This window comes from Molothrus ater, chromosome 3 (assembly GCF_012460135.2).
Source record: "Molothrus ater isolate BHLD 08-10-18 breed brown headed cowbird chromosome 3, BPBGC_Mater_1.1, whole genome shotgun sequence".
Lineage (NCBI taxonomy): Eukaryota > Metazoa > Chordata > Aves > Passeriformes > Icteridae > Molothrus > Molothrus ater.
The window spans coordinates 13,948,072-13,961,980 of NC_050480.2; positions in this window are offsets into that span (position 1 = coordinate 13,948,072).

Here is a 13,909-nt window from a genome sequence, read left to right on the forward strand (position 1 = left end):
ACCAACTATTTCAATCAGCCAAGCCCTCCTACAACATTCGTAATCACTGCTGCATGTTCAGAGTCAAAGCGTATTGATGCCAGAATCTGAAGGTAATTTAGGTTGGAGAGAAGCAAAGTATTTTAAAAGACCAAAATAATGATGAGGGGTTAAATACCATTATCTATCAGTATTATCTTAATTTTATGGAGTCCACACATGGGCACTGTAAGAATTCCTTGCAATATTGCAATACACCTACTACTAACAAATCACACTTTAATATTAGTGATGGTTAAACAACTTTCTGTCTACCTGCTCCCAACAAAAGCAGATGACTGAATTTCTTCCATGTATTCATATTTTTTGGCTGCCTGGCTCCAATGAAGCCTTTTACAATCACCTATAATTTTGCTTGTTTGGCAGTCCAGAGGACAGATGTGTGCTAATGTCTACAAATACATTGATGCGTGAAGGTATGGTTGTTACATCTTTGAAATGGGTCCTAATGTCTCTGCTGACTTTGGGCAGCAGGTTTGTTAGAGAGCCCAGATATCTTGGCTCCTGAAACAGGTAGGGGGGTCTGCACAAGGCTAAACTTTGGGATAAAACAGTAGGTTCAGGGGGGATATGTGATAGGTGGTTCGGGAGTTTAGGATAGAAGGAGGCTGCGCCCTCCCAAACCCTGAGAGAGAAAAGTCCGTGGGCATTGGCCTGGTGGACTCTCCCTTTATTCGAATAAAGGACTCCTCTGTCTCCTTTTTAGACATATATCTCTGGTGTTTGTGGATTTTCCTGACAATTACAGAAGCTGCCATACTGTTTTTGGGTTTTTTAATTGACTGAATGGCTGCTGAAAACATTTTTAGCTTAAGTTCTTTACCTGATAAAAAGCATAAGATGAAACTCTGAAATGCACAGCTTGCTTTTTTTTCTCCCCCCTAAATAAAAATAATTTTCTGTCAATACTTTTTCCCCAAAAGAAAAGAAAACCCAACAAAGAATTAAGGTCTTGTGATAAATGAGTAATGAAATAGTTGATTCTCATAATTAAAGGGCAAATATTATCTATATGCTAAGAGAAGTTTTATAGATTTATAGTTATGTTTCCCCCTTTTGCATTGTTCTCATGGGATGGCTGGGGAATCTAGGGCATTTGGGAGGGTTGGCTCATTACTATGGCAACACCTGACCTCCAATCAAGATGTCAGGAAGTGATCGCCACCACTGGACAGCAAAGAAGGAGTCGATGGACAGAACCTTAGGAGGGGCCAAAGAGTTAAAAGGTGGAATATCCATTGTGGGGATGAGCACATGGTGGGAAAAATCCTTTGTTCCCAGCAACATAATATTTTCTTTATTCAGTCTTCTATTGTATTTTTGATGAGGTTTTAATAAACCTTTTAAATTTTTTGAAAGGGAGTATCATTTCTCACAGTCTGAAATATGAAAGCACAGCAACACATTTTGGAAAGGCATTTTTCTTACCGTGAGTAAATTAATATGAAGTGTTGTTTTGGAGTGACTGTATTCCATGATTCCGTGTATTCTTGGATAGTGTATTCCATAACCATCTGCTTTGTGCCCAAAAAATGTTTGTTGTATCTTTAAGGCCAGGGACCACTGTGTGTGGGGCCAGGGAGTGCCTTTTGAAGCATCACTGCCCCAGGTATTTAATGTCTCTGGGCAACGTATGTTTTGCTTGACTGAAAAGTTTTTTTTTTGGCCCAAGCTTTTCCTTGCCTTGATGCACAGAGGCTGCAGTGGCGAGCCTTAAACTGCCCTGAGGTGAACAGAGCAGCTGCTGTGTAGGAGACTTGGGACTCTGTCCAGGCAGGAGCAAAGCGGCACCTCTCTGGTCCAAAGCCCTGCAAGCGGGCCAAGAAAACACACTGAGCCTTCAGCCCAGCTATTTCTGTGGAGCCTTGCCATGGGGAAGAGATCAACACTGGGCTTACATCTGCTTTGTCATAGCCCCTGGTTGGTTTTTTCCTTTCCTTGAGAGAAAGGCCCCATCTTGTACCATGTGTTGTGAGCAGGTATTTCTCTGGCCTTTTGGGTCTTTTTCCCAAGTGTTCACATGTGGGGTAAGGTCTGACAGCTTAATATCTAATGGTTATTTGCCTTTTTTTTTTCTCTTGGCTTGTGAGCATTCTGTTTCGTAATAAAGCATTGGGGTTTTTTCATTGTCATTTGTTGGTATTCTTTTCCTATTGGTGGAAAGGGATTATTAGAACCCTGTAGAGGAGATGACACTCATTCCAATGTTCTCATTTAAATTGTCTCTCAAACTCAGACAAGTGTAAAATTCAGAACAGAATTTGGCCCCACTAGCTCCTGTTTGCTCAGTTTTCTCCTCAGAACAGCTGTAGCTCTCCTGTCAGCCAAATTCCTATAGCTCTTTTGCAGACAAGTAATTTAATTTCTATAGTATTTTTTAAAGCTTCATGTGAAGCTTTAAAAAGATTAATCAGGGGTTTGGCGGGGGGGTGGGGGGAGATTATCTTATGTGTGGGCAATACAGTTGAACCATATTCTTCTAGATCAGTATGTCCTTGTGCCACGTTTTCAGCCCTGACTTTTAATTCACTTCGTTGTTGTCTTCTCCAATAATTGTTCTAGAATTATGTTGTCAAATCACTGGCATTTACGTCAGAGAATCTCATCAACTTGTCATGCTACCAGGGGTTGAACAATGTTTCCTCTAAAAGTATCCTGTCATTTCTTCACAGCTCATTTAGGCTCATTGCAGAAGTCACTCATAGTTCCCTTAAGAAATTTCTTTCAAGAGCTATTTCAATAGAAAAATATCATTTAAAGCTTTGAAGGGCCATGAAGAACTTAAAGAAAACAGCTTATGCAGATTTCCTTCCACAGTCTTTCAAAAGAAAAAGCAGTTACTTCTGCATATTGTGGGAACTGAGCTCAATCTCAAGGACAGAATACTGTGTTATTATCCCAGGCAAAATAATTTTAGAGGGAAAAATACCTGAAACATTTAGAATCATACAAGCAATTTCCTGAGTTGGAAGGATCCACAGGGATTTTCAAAGTCCCCGATCCTGGCTCTGCACTTCAGTCCCAACAATCCAACCCTGTGCCTGAGAGTGGTGTTCCAAATGCTCCTTGAACTCTGTCAGTCTTGGTGCTGTGACCACTTCCCTGGGGAACCTGTTGCAGTGTGTTCTGAACATACCTAAAGAATAAGGAGTGGCTCTGGTTTTAAGACCTGTTATCGGTAGAGCTAAGGGTTCTCAATATTTTCTTGTCATCTCCTGCTGCCTTGCCAGCTGTACCTGCAGACTTTCCGATGGCTGATACAAATACAGCTGAGGAGGTGCTTCCATTCCAGAGAGCAGACTTGGCACACTTCCATCTGCCTGGTGTTAAATTTACTGACGTAAATCTCTTTAGTCAAGTGTACAGTGGCTGGAGGATGCTGTGTCTTACTGTAAAAAAATGCACACCCTGAAGACAACAGACAAAGTCTTCTGGGTAGCACTGGTTCTTTGAGTTTCAGAGCGTGTTTTGGAATTGCCCTTTCTTAGCAGGGGACACAAGCAGATTCCTTGTATCCCAAAGGTATACGTAAATCTCTTTAGTCAAGTGTGCAGTGGCTGGAGGATGCTGTGTCTTACTGTAAAAAAATGCACACCCTGAAGACAACAGACAAAGTCTTCTGGGTAGCACTGGTTCTTTGAGTTTCAGAGCGTGTTTTGGAATTGCCCTTTCTTAGCAGGGGACACAAGCAGATTCCTTGTATCCCAAAGGTAGCCTTTCACACCAACATGTTGGTATCTTTCTCACTAAGTGGGCTAAAATAAATTTACACATGTGTTAGCTTTCTGTGGGCTTTAGCAAATAACCTCTTAATCAGCCAAACAGAACAAAACCCAAGCAAAAAATGTTCCTTTGCCCAAGAAACCAATGCAGAAAGCTCAAAAAAATCCATTTGCCCTGGCAGAAAGAGCATTGTGTAATGTCTGTGAGTACTAGGAAGTGGGTGACTTTTCATCATTACCTTTCTTTAAAGGCTGTCTCAGGTTCAACAGGGGCTACAGATCGTGGAGATGCAGCTGGCTCCACAAGCTGCAAAAGAAAATAGTAAAATGGTAAAAATCTCCAGTGGAGTAAAGTAATGGATCAGCTATTAGATAGAAAAGAATCTGACACGATTTCAGATTGCATTTGCATGAGAAGTGAGAAAAAAACCTTCTGAATAGTAGTCAAATATCCTCATAAATCAAATATACTCATATAGCAAATATATGGGTCAGTCATCCTTTTGTCTTCCAAGTGAACTCCCTACAGCAAAATTACCTAAATTAAGGTACACTAAATTAGAGTACTGGGAAACCATATTTTTTTTAATCTGGTGTCTGTACAAGTGCATTTCCTGATGACTAATGACAACAAATCAGTTAATAAAGAATTTCATTTTAAAAAGCCAGTTGGGCTCTGATTAAGTATTTCTTCTGGGAGAATTTTGGTCTTAAAATTCCAAGCTCATTTAAATACAAGTTTGCTCAGAATAGTGGGAAAGAGCAGGCCATCCTACTGCATCCCATGGCCTGGGAGCTAACTACCAGTCTGGAAGGGATAATCTCCCTTGCCTCCTTCTGCAGTCATGTGGACAGAAACACCCCCAAGGTGTCTCTCACAGCAGTTCAATTATGCTCTAGTTCACAAACAGCATAAGATCCACTATCCTGGCCTTTGGGCATTATATGCCATGGGATGACTTTTTCCAAGGGAGGGGAGGGGAGGGGAGGGGAGGGGAGGGGAGGGGAGGGGAGGGGAGGGGAGGGGAGGGGAGGGGAGGGGAAGGGGAGATACAAATGACCTCTGAACAGCTAAATTTCTTCCTAAAAAAATCTGGAGATTGTATTCTAGCCGATTGATCCATTATCCTGCTTTTGGCTGGGATAGAGCTCATTTTCATCTTAGCACCTGGTACACGGCTCTGTTTTGGATTGGGATGAGAATAATGTTGATAACACACTGTTTTGGTTGTTGCTGAGCATTGCTTGCACTAAGTCAAGGACTTCTCAGTGTCTCCTGCTCAGCCAGTGAGGAGCAGCACAAGTGAGGGAGCATGGCCAGGACAGCTGACCAGAACTGGCCAAAGGGATATTCCATACCACAGAGCTTCATGTCCAGTACATAAACTGGGGGCAGTTGGATGAGAGGGGCTGACCACTGCCCAATGACTGGATGGGCTTTGGTCAGCAAGTGGTGAGTAGCTGTATTTCTTGGTATTTAGTTATCTATTCTTGTTGTTGTTGTTATTATATTTAAGTTTGCTTCCATTATTAAACTGTTCTTAAAAAAACCCACTAGAGTTTTTTAAATTTTCTTTCTGATTCTTCTCCCCATCCATCTGGGAGGGGGCAGGCAGTAAGTGAGTGTCTGCATGGGGCTTTATTGCCAGCTGGAGTTAAACCACGACATCCCCAATGCTGAGAGATGTGACTTTGGGCTGAACAGCTCATTCCTCCTGAGCTAGTTTTGTAGCACTGTGCCATAGCCCCTGGGTTTTTTTTAAGATCACAATTAATGGGGTCTGATTTCAAAAGGGCAATTCCCTGCTGATTTTGGTCTCTACCAAATAGAAACAATTTATAAATAAGTCCCTTAGAAAAGGCTGGGACTTACCATGCATTTTATTCCTCAGGAGCTTTCAATTCAGGAATTGAGGGATACCCATTCCCACACAGCTCTAGCCATGCCACATTCTCCTATTGCCTCTAATTTGTCCAGAGCATTTCTAAATATTCTGGGGAAAATACCACCACTGTTTTGAACAAGGAGGTGCTAATTCATTGTTATTCCAGTAAGCAAGGCATTCAAACTTTGTACATTATCACCTAAAATGCCTTTTATTACAGCTAATATGACAAAAAGGAGAGCATGGATAATCTTACCTGACTCAGGCGGAACCTCTGAGCTGCACCTTATTCAACAGGTCTCCAAGCACATCATCCTGACGGACATCCATAGGAAGGTTTGCCCACTTTAGTGTTTTGAGCTTTAACAGGATTTTCTCAAATCCTACTCATCAATCCTACTACTGAACAAAAAGGATTTTTTACACAAGAACGTGTGGCTACACTTTTAAAGACAAGAAACATGGGAGTATAATTGCCTGACAACTGTGACCACCAGCAGAGAGAAGGGAGGATTTTCCTCCTCACCACTAACAAATGGTAAAGTGGTTCCCTTTGCAATGTGGGGCCTTGGTCATTCCTGCCCCAAAGTATTACATCAGTCTATGTGTCACACCAAAAGGCAGGTGCTGAGCCCTTGGCTCTAACATTCATGCCCCTGAGCTGTACGCTCAGACAAACCAGTATCTGTCTTCTTTTGACCATAAATAACCCATATTCCACAGAGCCCTGAACAAGAGCCTGTTCTACCACTCTGCCAGCGACATGGTCAGCAGTCAGCCCTGGAGTGCCTGGGCGGACACAGACTGCATCACAAAACATGGATGGACATCTTCTGGCATGGATTTTCCTAATCTCCACCTAGTCTGGGGAGCATGGGCATGCCTTTTATCTCCTGTCCCTTCTACAATGCTTCTCTCAGACTTCAAAAATATGAGGAGAAGGAAGCTGATGAAGCCCTGCACTTTTGACACCATATCAGAAGTACCACAAGGCCTTTTTTATGTTAGAAATTAGGTGACACCATCTTTTCATGACTCATCCTGACACCAAGATTGTGTTTTTGTGCTCTGGGTAGCTTCAAATGAAACCACCATTAAGCATAATTCTGTTGAATTAGAATTCAAGAAAATCTTGGAACCATTCTGCCTGCCATGGTGAAATACCAAATTGTCAGTGACAAATAGCATTGGCAAATCCACCACAATATTCCAAAGAGGAGACGTGAAGGAGCAGGATTCTGTCCACAGCAAATACACAGAAAGTAATGATCACTGAATACAAAGAGCAGAATAAAGATGCTGCAGTGATGATAATCACTTTGTTAACAGAGAACAGCAATGGCAAAGTGCTGATAATTGAGCTTAAATTTGAGATTGTAGCTGGAATGAATAACACTTAATTTTTTAATTAATGCAGCATCCAATTTTTCCTACCTAGACCACCAAAGGAATTGGCAGGTTTTTGGAAGGATCTATCTCCTACTGAGACACTTCAATTAAAAAGCTGGTTCATTTCCAAAAACATTCCACAGCTCCAAGCACCCACTAAAAGAGAAGAGAAACCAAGTGTGTCTCTGAGTAAGATCCAAAGTCAATAAAGACTGAAAATCCAAAGGAATGACAAGCCCGAATGAGATATAGGACATATTTAGTTCCTTTTGGATATTTCTAAATTCAAAGGCTTTATAAACCTGTATAAACCTTGAAGAAGAGGCCAAATGCACACTTCAGATATGGATCAGATATAGTAAAATAAGGAATTTAAAATAGGACCACTAGAATTCTATCTGGAGCAGCTAAGAAACATTTAAGAGTTTCATACAGAAGATATAAGCTCTACATTAAAAAACTTACCTGCCATTAGGCCAGGACAGCATTTTTCAAAGATTATTTGTTGTCTTAGTTTGAAAGACAGGTGTCGGCTAAGGAAGATAGGAGCCTCATTTGGAATGGAAGATATGGCCCCCTTCCCTCCAAATTATTATAATTCTGAAATTAAGGGGCGTTCAGGCAAAGATATGAGAAAATGAAAACAAGTTCTCTACCAGTATGTATAACAAGGCAAACAAACAACAACAGTAGCTGTGGCAGCAGAACCACAAACCCTGTCCCAGCTTTCTCTGGGCTGCAGGCACTTTCCCCTTTTGTGCAGTTCCACTCACAGCCGGCAGGGGCGCTGGTGGCTCCCGGCCAGGCAGGGCGGGTGCGATGATTCCTCTGCGCCTGCAGGGGGCGCTGTGACACGAGTTTCGGTCGTGTCTCTGCGCGCAGTGATGATGATGGCCGCAGCCGGCAGGAACGGATGGAGAAAAGGCTTCCTTTACGAACTCACAGGGGGAGCCGATCCTGATGCCCCCTTGGGATAGCAAAAGGAGCTGTAGCAGGAACCTTGGAGTAGCAAGCTGAGAAGGCAGGGATGAGCAAAGTCCCAGAGTGGTCGGTGAGATATATCAGAGAGGTCCTGGCAGGGCAGGAGGTGAGTGGTTACAGTGCAGCAAAAAAACCTCAGAGAAGTGGCAGAGAAACAGTGGGGTCTGGGCAGTGGCTGCCTGGCTCCCAAACAGGGCCAGCAGAGACTCGTGTGGAGGGTGAAGGGGCTTGGAGATCCCAGGATGTCCCCTAAGGCACCCAGGGAGATGGTGACAGGTCCTTTGTTTAGTGAGGTCAGGTGTTAATAAGGTCCTAGTGCATCGGCCGCTCTTATGAGCAGAGCTCTACTCATGGTAGAAGGCAGCAGAAGACAGAACCCCACAGTGGTGGTGAGTTCTTCCTACAGCGACTGCAGCCTCCTTCCCCTCTGAATGCTGAGAGACCAAGAAGGAATGCCCCCTAGCACCTGCGCCAGCCCCCTTTTCCCCACCCAAATTCTTTGGTATCTCTGCCCCTCCAAGAGAAACCCTCAGACAAGAGGAGTGCAGCCAGTGCCCTCTTCCTCTGAGGTTGGCAACTGCTTTTATCTCTCTTAAGTTCCTGGTTATTATTGTCTCCTAGCAATACATATGGGGGAAAATTCCCTGAGAGAAAGAAGCAAGAGTGTTATAAGTGATCAAATCAGAAACCAAATTTATAAGAAAATTTAGCAATTATTTATTAGATCATTAACAAAATAGAATTCTGAGAAAAAAACCACCACAGCCAAGGCAGCGTCAACCCCGGGTGTCGGTTCTGGGTGAACCTGGATCCAACCGACAGTGTCAGCATCTCCCCAGTGGTTCACCCCGACTGCTTCATGCAGCAAGTTTACATACAGTTTATTCTGCCTGAGGCAGAAATGACCGAATGTTCCTTTGTGTCCCTTCACATGTAGAACTGGGGCCATACATGTGCAGGAATAGACAAAAGTGAGTCCAGGTGTCTAGATGGTTGTCTGAACACTTCGGAAGAGGAACAGTCTGTATTCACATGTAGCAGAGTGGTGCAGGTGCTTGAGTGTGGTAGATGCAATCTCCCAGGTGCAGGTCCCTCGTGAGTGTCTCTGACATTCCAGGGAAGTCAGCAATCATGGCCCGAGAAGGTTTCATTCATACATTAACAGACTTGATATTATCCTAAAGTTGTCCGGGAACTAATTCAATAAACATAAGTCTCTGCTCCCAGCCGGGTGGTCAAAGACATAGCTTGGATTTTACAATATTTTGTACATAAATAGCATGAATTATCTCTACCATATACTACAAGAGGAAGAATCCCAAACCCCAACATTTGTGTATATGTAACACAGCCCAGGAACAGCAGTACAGATTAGACAATAATCCTGAGATTTCTTAACATTTGCCTTGCAGAGGCTGCCTGCTCAAGAGAAGGGTTTGTGCTAACAGACATTTGTTCTAAGGCAGGAAGATTAAAAAAAAAAATAAACACACAAAGCCTAAAAAATACTTTCAAAACCCTCAAAGGAATAGTTAATAATTAAACAAAAAGTGGAATGTTTAAAGACTGAAATATTTTTCTTGTGGTCACTCATGTCATATACTGTGGCATCGAGACTCATGCACAGTCCCTGGGCTGGTCCTTGTTTCCTACCCTGTCCCAAATACTGTTTGCTTCTCTAGTGAGGGTGACAAGCAATAGTCAGAACATCAGCTTCTTAGAGCTATTTCTACATATTTCATACACTGTTGTTGAGGGCAGGAGGTGCTTCTCGCAAAATTCCATGCTAAGCTGAAATGAGCAAAATAAACACAATTTTCCTACACAATCACAAAAGCCTGAACAAAGATGAAGAAAGCAGGAAATAGATACTGTCAGAAAATTATAAAGTAGGGGAAAAAAACCCAGAGAAGTGAAAACAAAGAAGCTTCTACTTGAAAAAGAGCTGCTGATTGCCCCTGTGTCACCTTGCACATGAAGTGAGCCCTGAGCAGACTAGCTAAATCTTGTGTCATTCGGCTGTGAGAGCCACCTGAATGGCCTTGTCCACAGAACCTCTGCTGCTCTGAAAGGAGAAGACCTTTTGGATGAAAGTGCCACTTCTGCTGTTCCTGCAGTGCTGACAACCATCCTGGTAGTGTGTCATTGTGGTGTTGACAGCCTGCTTTATGGTTCCTTCACATGCTTTATGCCTTTTCCCAAGCCACAAAGTGATATACACTCACTAAGGAAGCAGAAGTGATAAAAGGAAACTAACATGGTGACATAATCCAGTAAAAAAGTCCAAATTCTTCTTTACTCACTCCTTTCCAGGACATTTCCGCATCCCAAGTTACCATTGGAACAGCTGAGTAGGGTAGGATTCCTTCGGTGTGCCAAGTATTTTTGCCAAACTGTATCCAAAAGTCACTTTCCTCTTGTGCCACAAGGCACATTTCCATATATTAAAAAAAATATATATATATACCTGACATTCTCCAGGCAAATGTAGGGTTCATTAACATCAGTTGCAGACTCTCAGACTGAGTAAAGCCTCTGGGCCAAATGGTGGGAATACTGAGCAAAAATACACATGGTTGTAATCCATGTGTGCCTGCATCATCTGTTTGCTTGTTTTCCCAGAAAATCACAAGTGTGATGCTTTGTCTCACTTCACTGCCTGATTTAAATTAGTAACCTTTGGAAAACCCCAGCTATGCTTTATGCAAAGCTTAGGTAAGATTAATTACTTCACTCAGAGTCCAATTTATTTAGCAATTAGGAAAAATTAGACAGTACCTGAGTTTGCTGTTTTGAAGTGAAGGGCCTGAGTCCTCAGGTCTGCTCCCAGGCTAAATGCTGGATTTAGTACTTTATGATTTCAAAGTCTCCAAACAAGTACTTTGCACTGCAATTGTTTTTGCATCATTCAGCCTCCAAATAACCTCCCTATTCAACCTGTGAGCATACTAATGATCAAAACAAATAAACAGGAAAGTGAATCTTTGTCGTGATTTGATGCTGGCCCAATTCCAGACACCCATGAAAATCACTCACTCAGCCTCCCCTGCCTCAGCTGGGTAGAGGAAAGAGAAAAGTTTAATGAAGGCTTCATGAATTGAGATAAGGACTGGGAGAAAACACTCCAAGGGCAAAACAGGATCAGCCTAGAGGTACAAAGTGAATTTATTACTTACAAAATCAGAGGAAGATAATGAGGAGTAAAATAAGCCCTTAAAACCATATTTTCTTTCCCCAAACCCTCACTTCTTCCCACTGACAATGCAGGGAGAAACGGCAGTTTCCAGTTTGGTAAGTTTGTCACCCAAGATTTTCTTCTGCTGCTCCAGGAGAGGAGTCCTTCCCTGAGACTCTGAGGTCCCTCCCACAGGAGACACATCTCCACAAACCTCTCTGATATGGGCCCAATCTCACAAGCAGCAGTCCTCCCAAAACTGCTGCAACATGGTTCTCCTCCCATGGGGTGCAGTACTCCAAGCACAGGCTGCTCCAACCAGGGAGCAGGGCCCTCTCCCTCCACTGGGTCTCCCACTGGATCACAGCCTCTTCCAGTCACCCACCTGTTCTCGCATGGGCACCTCCCCCATGCATTGTGGGTGGATTTTTGCATCCCCCATGGATCCTCATGGGCTGTGGGCAGATCTCTGCATCCCCCATGGAACCCCATGGGCTGTGGGTGGATCTCTGCATCCCCCATGGATCCCCATGGGCTGTGGGTGGATCTTTGCATTCCCCATAGATCCCCATGGGCTGTGGGTGGATCTTTGCATTCCCCATAGATCCCCACAGGCTGTGGGTGGATCTCTGCATCTCCTGCAGATCCCCATGGATCCCCATGGGCTGTGGGTGAATCTCTGCATCCCCCAGGGATCCCTGCGGGCTGCAGGGGCACAGCTGTCTCACCATGGCTTTCACCATGTTTCACCAGGTCTCACCACAGCCTGCAGAGGAATCTTGGGTCTGGCACCTGGAGCAGCACCTCCTCCCCCTCCTTCTCCACTGACCTTGGTGTCTCCATGTTGTTTCCTTCACATATTCTCAGAGGAAGATCCTCCTCTTCTTTGGCTAGGAAAAAAAAAAAACCAAAAACTATGTCCCCTGTTGCTTTGATTTTCTTAAATGTGTTATCACAGAGCCGTTACAATCATTTCTATTTGGCCCAGCCTTGGACAGCAGCATGTCCATCTTCAGAGCCATCAGGGATTGGCTCTGCTGGACATGGTGGAAGCTTCCAGCAGCTTCTCACAGAAGCTATCTCTGTGCCCCCCCCCCCCCGCTACCAAAAACTAGACCATACAAAACCAACACAGTATTTTCCATTCTAGTTTTCAGTAGCAACTTTTCTTTCTCAGCCTGAATGTATCACACTGGTAACACTGGTCCCAGGAAATGCCTTGTGATACTGTGTTGATTTTGTGACACCATTGGGAAATCATCAATTAATGTTATTAAGGAGAAACCTGGTCCTCTGCAGAAATCGTATACCCAAATCATATGCATACACTTGCTGCATTTACCCCATGGCTTTAGACCCCTTAGACTACCACACTACCCCTTGTTGCAGTGGGGCAGGGTGCTGGGACAGTCATTGAGGCTCTAGACTCACCCCTGAACTTCCACCCTGCCCAAGAACAGTTCCCAGCACCACTGGTTTTGTTCTCTATTCAGTGACTCCCAGTCAACAGCTACAAAGCACTGCCTTGCACAGCACATGTAAATCACATTGGTTCACAGTGCTACTGGTGTTCTCTGAGAAACAATTTGACACATATAGCACAATTCCTTGGAGCACAGGAGATGAACTATTGCTGTACAGAAGCTCTCACTGAGCACGCAGTGCACATCTGGAGTTATCAGGGTTCTGATGTGAACTTGCTTTGAGTCAATTGGGAGAGAGTTCTGCAGCAGATGAGGTTTTGGCCTAAAGGAATATAAATATCTGGATATCATATTGCTTGATTAGCTCACTAGATAACTTCATGTGAAATAGCTGAACAAAGTCTTAAAGAGATCATGAACATTCTGAATGCAAAGCTCCCTTTAGCGTATCAGCTTTTCTTCAGGGGCATTTATGGTTTATGTGGCCCATTTTAGGGATCATTTTAACGCGGCTCTGATGTACACAGTTTCCTTTGCCTCTTTCTCCATACTTACTATATTTACATTTTTTGTGACAGAATTTAACAGGTGCACTGGATCTGATTTCCTCATTGTTCATCTGGTTGCACCCTTTTAGGACATTAAAAATCCCTTAGTGTATTTTCAAATATTAAACTGGCTGTTCAAAACAAAACCAAGCAAAGTATTTGTTGTGAAATTCTTAATGCTCTCTGCTATCTGCAGACATTGGGGACTTTCCAATATTTTTCAAGTTTTCTGAAAGGAATGCCACAGTAGTGGCTCTTTTACCCCAGACATGTTTTATATTCACAGGTTTCTTTCCTTAACCTTCTTTTTCCAGAGCTAAGTGTCCACTAGCTCACAAGAGCCTTGTGAATGTGCATCGGGACACACAGTCTAAGTTTTCTGCAAACCTCCTACACCCTTCATGACCTTTGACAGCCTCTGATGGTCTCATCTGCTGGGGACTGTGTAATGTGTCCCCAAGGTGTCTATGCACCTTGGAAAATGTCAGCTAAGTGAACAAGTTTGGAGGTGAAGACGACTGGTGATGTGCCACACATTTCCTTTCCTTCTGGAGAACTAGAAAGCAAAAGAACTGCTCCCTCAAGTGTGCGTGATTTAGAGCAGTGAGGAGACAGCGTTAGCAAAGGACACCAAGTCTTTAAGGATTCACTGCCACTTTTCTGCTCTGAGTAATTCCCTGAGAGGGCAAGGAAAGCTGTCAGGGGTCCTCTGATTTACAGCTATTCACTGTGTGTCTCTCCTGCT